Genomic DNA, 8,283 nt, shown 5'->3' with positions numbered 1-8,283 from the left:
TGATTTTGGTATCATGGATAACTTTTTTATTTCCAGGTTTGGGTCTTCGGTTAAAGTTTCGGATTTTGGGTACAATTTCAAATTTTATTAAAATATATTTTGGATATTCGGATAAAATTTTATATATTTCTGGTTCTTCGGATTAGATTTCAAGTAAAATGTTTGGTTTTTTGGATATTTGAATATTTTGGATATTTATTTTAGATTTTCAAATATTTCAAGTCTGTTTCAGATTTTAAATATCTGAACCGATTTGAACCCATTATTTACCCAAATATCTATATATATAAAAATATGTTTGTCTCTCTCCAAAGCTATCCACGTGGAAAGTCACTCTCTGACAGGCCGACACGTGTCTCTAAGTTTTATTTCTTTGGTTGGGCTTGAGTTTAACTTTGGTCTTATTCTATGAACAATTGACAGGGCCTTTTACTCTTTAATATTATTGAATGTGTTAATTATTTCTTAATACATAGTAGATAAAAAACCACACACACATTACGATATGGACGTTATATTATCATCAAAGCAATCTTTACCCTATGTACCCCATCCTGTGATAATTTATAAAGTACCAACGAATCTATGAGTTCAGCAAATTTGCAATTACCTACGTCAAAATTTTAAGTATATGAACAGTCAACAGTAGTGTGTTGAATATTATATTCATATGATTTAAAAGCCTTTACAAATTTTTATTTTTAAACATACACCAAAAACTTTATGAAAGTCATTTAGGTTCTCAACCACTTCAAATACCACCAATGCCAAAAAAATTTAATCAAGTGCACGAAAACTATAATATATTTAAAATTACAATAAATACATTAGTTAATGAAAAATCCTTTTTAAAAAATATTATGGATGCATACATAAATATTAAGAGAAATGTATAAAAGGAAATAAAAGTAACAATAACTTGAAGAACAAAATGTATAAGACTGAGAATATTTATGATTTGTGGTCTAAGATATATTCAACTTATTGTCCTAATCAAAGTGGAATAAACATTGAATAATATTTTAAAAAAAATTATATATACATAGAAATATTTTTAGTGGCAGGGTATATTTATAATTTCCAATATTTGGCCAAATAAAGAAAAAGGAAACTTACATGTATATAACCATGAAAAGAAAACTACTTTAAATAACTTAATCAAAACAACAACCACGTACAACTAAACCCGATGAACGTCCCAATCTCAAAAGAAAGATGGTATAAGAGCAAAAATCTCAAGACATGACATATAGTTTTGTACTAACAGCTTACCAACCAATTTAATTTACATAGTTCATTCAACAGTAATCAAAGCAAGCAAATATCCCTAATCAAAGCAAATATTGGTAGCTTCATAGTCTATTTAGTATTCAAATACATTAACATGGACAATATTTAACTAATATGTATATTTTTATATGATACAAATTTATATTAAACATTCATTCTAACTGTTTAAATTGTTTTTTAATTTTCATCCCGTCCGTAGGGCGGACCGGCCCTAGTTATTTGTATTTTACAGGTGTTTGAATTATAGACCGAATCCAAAAGAAATTAACCAAACTTAAACTGAAAATTTTTAAATACCTAATTAAGTCCAAATGTATAGGACCCAAAATGCCCATACTTAAACTGTTTATTCATAGATGTATATGCATAAATTATTATACGATTATGTCCGATAATTTTAGTTTTGGTTATGTATCAGCCGTCCGTCAGGATTAGAATACGGACACTACTATGATTCACGCGGAATAGTAGTGTATTATATGGTAACTATATTATATAGTAAAAAGGTAATAACATAAAAGCATATTTACGTAGTTGCCGTAGATTGTTATAATAATATTCTAAGGATATTAATGATATTCCAAATACGTACGTAGAGGATTAATATTAAGAGATGTTACAAAGATTATTTTAGCTGATGCAACAATGGCTCAAGTAGATTTCGATTTCAATTATCGCCGTTCTCTAGTGATCATATCTCGATTTCAATTCATTCCAAAGATCTAGTGGATTCTCAATGGTTAGGTATTGATCCTTGAGACTCTCAGCTAGATGATGACGAATGATCAAGATGGCTCTGTAACGATCCTTTTCATTGGCATTATTGTTCTCGGTGATACACTCACCGAGTCCCTTGGATTTCAGGATGATCTTAGCATCGAGCGCCCACTGAAGGTAATTGTCTTCAGATAGATTTAGGGCAACAAAATCAAGGTTGTTGATTTCGACATCTGAAGTTATAGATTAATATTTTTAGATCTTTTAGGAATAGTTTTTAATGTTTAAACGATTAGGGTTTTATGTTCAAACAATCAAACAAGCCTTCACAGCCAAGATCTATGCCTCACGGCCAATGAGCAAGCCGCACGGCCATGGATGCAAACTAGTTCGTTTTTATGCATTTAGTTTGTCGTGTAATTGCAATCCTAACATGGTTTGTTTCTATCAGTTCATGATGCAATCAAAACAAGCAAACCTATCGGCCAAGAAAAGATCAAGCCACACGGCTATTTGATTCAATTCAACACCATTCCTAGAATAAGTTCTAAGTGTAATTGCAATCAATCAATGTGAGTTATGGTATGAATGCAACAAGACCACACGGCTACGAGTATGATCAAGTCTAGAACAGTTTAACCTAATATGTAGTTTCAGATTTCGATTTTAAAATAATCTAAATTATGTCATTAGGGTTTTAGTTTAAACAAGCCAAACAATCAGATTCGAGTTTGAACAATCCTAACAATAGTTCTAGGTGATCAAATCAACCAATCAATGTTCAATTTCAAACAATCAAAATCGATTTTCAGAATTAGGGTTTTAGGGTTTCGATTTTATTAACAAGCAATTTCAATTTCAGGATGATCAAATTCAATCTCAATCAAACAATCAATCAATCAGTTTTAATTAATCAATAGTTTTCGAATTAGGGTTTAGGGATTTCGAAAATTTGATCTTAGATCAAAGGGATTTGATTTGAGATTCAAAACCTTTAAAGTTCTGATTTTAATTGATCTATGGATCAATCTCGATTTTTAGGGTTTGGGGATCGAACTTATAGAGCTTCGATTTACTCGCTTAGGGATTGATCTATTATCCTATGGCTTTCATCTTAGAGATTATATTTTAGGGTTTCATTCTTTACAATCAACCAAATTTGATTCATTATGTTCTTAGAATTCGAAATATCTTTAGTTTAGTTGTTTGTAGAAACCGGACCACCAAGAATGAACCTCGAGCTTAGATACGATCGGGACGCGAGCTGGCTGGGACGCGAGCTGCTTCTATCGGATCGCGAGCGGCTCTGATGCGAACGGGAGCTGTTGCTGTCGGATCGCGAGCTGTCCTTGATGTAGGATGGAGCTGAGTTCATATAAGATCAGGAACGCCTTGGGGCTGGAGCTGATCAGGTGGACACGAGCTGGAACGGAGCCGCGAACGGATTAAGGTTCGTCGGTATCGTCGGGTTCGGATTAGGGTTCCAAAGCAAATCGGTGCGCACTGAATCTGTGCGTGAGGGCGCGTCGGTGGTCAGATCGACAAGCGGTTTGCACTAACTGATTCGTCTCGGCCAGGGCTTCGATTTGATATCTTGATCGTTTTCTGGGTCTTCACGGTTTGGGAGAACGGCCTCTTCGAAGTTTCGAGGCAGATTCCTTTTCATTTAGGGCTTTAGCGATTTGGTTTTAGGCTCAGGGTGTTAGAGGCTATCGTGCTGATAACGTGTTGTAAACTTAAGGATTTAGAACTGTAAGTTTCTGTATATTATTAATGAATAAGTGTTCCCTTTATATAGGGGTTACAAGAGAGATAAATGAAAATACAATAATAGGAAATATTACAAATCATAAACATAAACAAATTAGGAAATAAGCAAGTTGTAGCCGCCTCTTTCTCCTCTCCAAGTCTCGCGGCGGCCCCTTTCTTTAGGGTTGGGCCGTCTTTCTCTCTAAGTGTATGGGCCGATTATGGATCAGACCATTTATGGACATCTACCAACTGATTTATAACCGATCAAGAAAAATTAATCTATTTTAAAAAAAAATCAGGCCCTTATTTATTAAGAAACAGAGGGACAACAAATTGGACCAAGGATGCTCACACGGTTAGCCCCCTATCTAAGCGGCCCTGCTCCTACTCCGCCAAACTCGGAGCTGTTCCCAACATTGCCTCCGCTCTCTCCAATGCAGAATGCAACAACAACGACAACAACAGCATCCTCGTACAATCTGCAGCGGCGCTCGGTAGTTTCTCCTGCGGGTTTGAAGCCGGAGTTCAAGCCGTTCTCGACGCCGGAGTGTTCCCTCATCTCCTCCGTCTCATCACCAATCCTAACCAAAAGGTTTAAAGTTCGAAACTTTATTAGAAAAGTAGTGTTTGGTCTCGAGAACAAAGCTTGAACCATCTTTAGATTATATACTCTCTGTAATGAAAGCTTAAAGCTCGAAACTTTATTGAAAAGTACTGTTGGGTCTCAAGAACAATCTTTAGATTGTATACTATGTGACAATGTTCTCAAAATCGGTTTAAGCTGCGCCTGTGGAAATCGGATATAAAAGAAAAGCTCTATAGTCTAAGCATTAAAAAAAAAGCATTAAAAAAATCGGTCTAGGTGCCTTCCTATACAATAATCCTAGTTTTATTGACTTTCTATTAGAATAGAAAGTTCTATTGAGTCTAGAGAAGAAAGCTTGAACGATCTTTAGATTATACAGCATGTAACAATGTTCTAAAAATTGGTCTGGGCTGCGCCTGTGGCGAATCAGTTCTAAAAGAAACGGTCTAAGCATTCAAAAAATCGGTCTAGGTGCCCCCAAAACAATAATCCTTTATAAAATATATAAGCACAGCCTATATCGATTTCTTGAACATTGCTCTGTGATAAAGCATTGGCCTTTTAAGTAGTTATCTTGATCCTTTTTTACATGTTCTTTAAGGTAGTTGATGCCGGAGCGCGTTCGCTGAGAATGATATTTCAATCTACTTTAGCTCCAAAGTATGCGGAACAACTGCAGAGCAACAGCTTCTATGCGACGCTGGTGTCTTGGAGAAGCTTGTTGTCCTTCTTGATGGTTCTCTAAGCCAGAGCGAAGCTTGTCTCGAGTCTTTAGCCACTGTTTTGAAGAGTAACCATGATGCTGTTTCGCGGGTGGGAGATATTTGAGTTTTGTAACTGAGTTAACAAAGGAAAGATATACAAGGACCAGGCTGCTTTCTTGTCTCTGCTTGGTTGCTATATACAACACTTGTCCGTCTTGTTTCTTAAACGTGGGAACCAAATCAAGTTTGAGTACTACTCTGCTTGAGCTTCTTAACGACCCTGGTCAATCTGGAGATGATGCTGCGTTGTGTTTGTCTTCTCTCCTCGCCGAAAAAGAGGATCTACAGCAACTAGCTTACGAGGCCAATGCAGTCAAGACTATTGTTGACATCTTGAAGTCAGAATGTGAGCTTCAACCTAAACGTCTTCAGGGCTTGTTTCAGTCTTTAGCTGAACTGAGTTCTAAACTTGAGGATTGCAGGTGTACCTTCCTGTCATTACAGGTTTTGCTCCCATCTTTGAGTAGTTTAGTACTTGTGTTCTTATACAGTTACTTAATCTGTTTCGTCTTTCTTTAGGTGTTAGACCTTCTATTTGAACTGCAGCATGCATATGCTTTAGAATCACTTCTCGATCAATCAAGGTTTGTTAACACTATTATGATTTAAAGCTGTCTTATATTAAGTGGTAAGCCCACCTGAGACATGTCATTTTAGAATTTGAGTGCAGGCCTTTTCACCAAGGATCATGTTATGCTTCCTTTGGTTCAGTTATTGCATGATCCATCTCCCTCTGTCCTGGTACATTCTCGCATTTCTTTAAGTTAATCTCTGAAGTGATTTTGTTGTCTGGCAGAACTGATTTGAATTTATATATAGTTGCAGTTCTTGGCGCTCTGAGCAATATAGTATTGGATTTTTCATCGCCTAATAAGTAACATTTATAGAATATGGAGGGATATAGCAGCTTATTGAGTTGTCAAAATCAATGGATGCTAACACTCGGTGTAGCGCGTTACGGGCTTTGAGGAACCTCATGTTTCTTGCAGACATTAAACCTAAAGAACTCTTTTATTCAGACGTCAAAGCTCAAGGACTTGCTTGTCTTATCAGTGGTAAAGAGTCCTCTAATCCAAAACCATATGATTCATCTTATATGCTCTCAAATAACAACAAAGCAAAACACATTGCGCCGCCCTCAGATCCTGAGCCTCTGGTACAAGAGCAAGCTTTGGCCCTTCTTTGTAATCTTGTTGATGGATGTATCAACTCCATTGGATGAAGATGGTCTTATCTTAGACACTGTTGGGAGACAACTGAGGAAAGCTCCACAAGCTCAAATAGCAATACAGGTAACAAAAAATGATAAAGCTTACCATATCAATAGATTAAAAAGATCGCTTATGAACTTGTGTTTTCTATCCTCAGGGTATGTATGTGCTCACGAATGTGTCTAGTGGTACAGAATTACATAAAGAAGCTGTTATGCAGCAACTGTTTCCTCAAGGGGAAGCTGAATCAGACAGTTTCATGGTTAAGTCTTTTGCAGAGCTACGAGAGCCAGTTACGGTTAGCAACAGTCTGGACTATCATAAACCTCATTAGTCCTTCAAGTCCTGGTGCACTTGATCGGCATGTGAAACTGCGGAGTGCTGGTATCATTCTTCAGTTAAAAAGCATGGTCATTGATCCCTGCCTTGATGTTTAAGGTCATAACAAAGAAGTAAACTTTATAGCAGTTTCAATTTTTTAATACCTTGTTTCCTATACTCAAGCTATACTTCGATCCTTTTTTGCTTGCAGATTCGCATCAAAGCTGTGTTAGGCCAGTCAGTGTATTTTGGTGATAGTTAACAAACGCAGAGATATTGCTACACCCAATCCCACAGACTATATACATTGAACATATCAAATAGTTATTTAGCTTCGAGTCAGTTTTCACCATGTAGCAAAAGTGAGACAGAGCCTTAGAATTTATGATCATGTTCACTGATTATATGTCCAGTTCCAGACACACTTAGCATCCAACAGGTACTTACTTTCTCAGGCTTGTTCTTCTCATTTTTGGTTTCCTGAATTGGCCATAGATGAAACTGCAATTGGAGCTGTTCAAAAGCATAATGCTAAGGGATTATATATTCATCTGCTTACCATTTCTTCATATATCAGAATAGGACAAGGAGATTTTGTGTTTCAGTTACTGCTCTGGTTAACAAAACAGTATTGTGTCTGATTCTGTGTGCAGGTGAAAGCGGTGAGAAAGGGTTGGATTGTTGTGCCACACTCACACTTAGATTAGATCCACCGCATTTTTTCTTTTATATGTTTTTGCCTTAAAAAGAACTTCAATTGGTTGTAACATTTGAGTTTATATTTTTCTCAGAGACACATGATTTTTGTATCTATATTTTTTAGAGTTATTCTTGGGTTCACCCCCAATATGATTTCAAATTTCAAATTTGATATCTTTTAAAAAAAACAAAATATTATCAACTTATATTATGTTTTTAAAATAAAAAAATAAAAAAAAGTAGTTACAGAAAAAAGAATTAAAAAAAATCTTTTTAACGTCGTCAGCAAAACTCTAAATCATAATCCCTAAATCCTAAACCCTAAACCTTTGGGTAAACTCTAAACCCTTGGATAAACTTTAAACCCTTGGATAAATCATAAACTCTAAATAAAAACACTAAATCCTTGAGTGTTTCAGTGTTTAGTGATTTTGATTTAAATTTTAAGATTTATCCAAGAGTTTAGGGTTTACCCAAGGATTTAGGGTTTAGGATTTAGGGTTTAGAGATTAGGATTAAGGGTTTAATATTTTGCTGACGACGTTAAAATTTTTTTTTTTTGTAATTACTACTATTTTTTATTTATTTCTTTTTATCTTTTAATTTTAAAAAGATAATATAATTTAACAATATTTTGTTTCTTTTTTTTAAAAGTGTCGAATATGAAATAACACAATTCTATTGGTTGGTGAACCCAAGAATAAGTCTATTTTTGTTTCCTTTTTTAAAAAGATAATATAATTTAACAATATTTTGTTTTCTTTTTTAAAAGTGTCGAATATGAAATAACACAATTCTATTGGTTGGTGAACCCAAGAATAAGTCTATTTTTTATGACTTATTGTTGGGTTCAACTCCTAGAGTCAACCTCTAGGTTCACCAACCAATAGGATTGTGTTATTTTATATTCGATATCTTTTATAAAAGGAAACAAAATATTGTC

General features: G+C 35.0%; 1 pseudogene; it reads left to right on the top strand.

Annotated features, from left to right (window-relative positions):
• The first annotated feature begins 4,015 nt into the window (after positions 1 to 4,015).
• Positions 4,016 to 7,544, top strand: LOC111204786 (annotated as a pseudogene).
• The last annotated feature ends 739 nt before the right edge of the window (positions 7,545 to 8,283 follow it).

Source organism: Brassica napus, chromosome C3 (assembly GCF_020379485.1).
Source record: "Brassica napus cultivar Da-Ae chromosome C3, Da-Ae, whole genome shotgun sequence".
In the NCBI taxonomy this organism is placed as follows: domain Eukaryota; kingdom Viridiplantae; phylum Streptophyta; class Magnoliopsida; order Brassicales; family Brassicaceae; genus Brassica; species Brassica napus.
The sequence above is the reverse complement of the archived record's forward strand: the minus strand, read 5'-3'. Positions and strand labels throughout refer to the sequence as shown.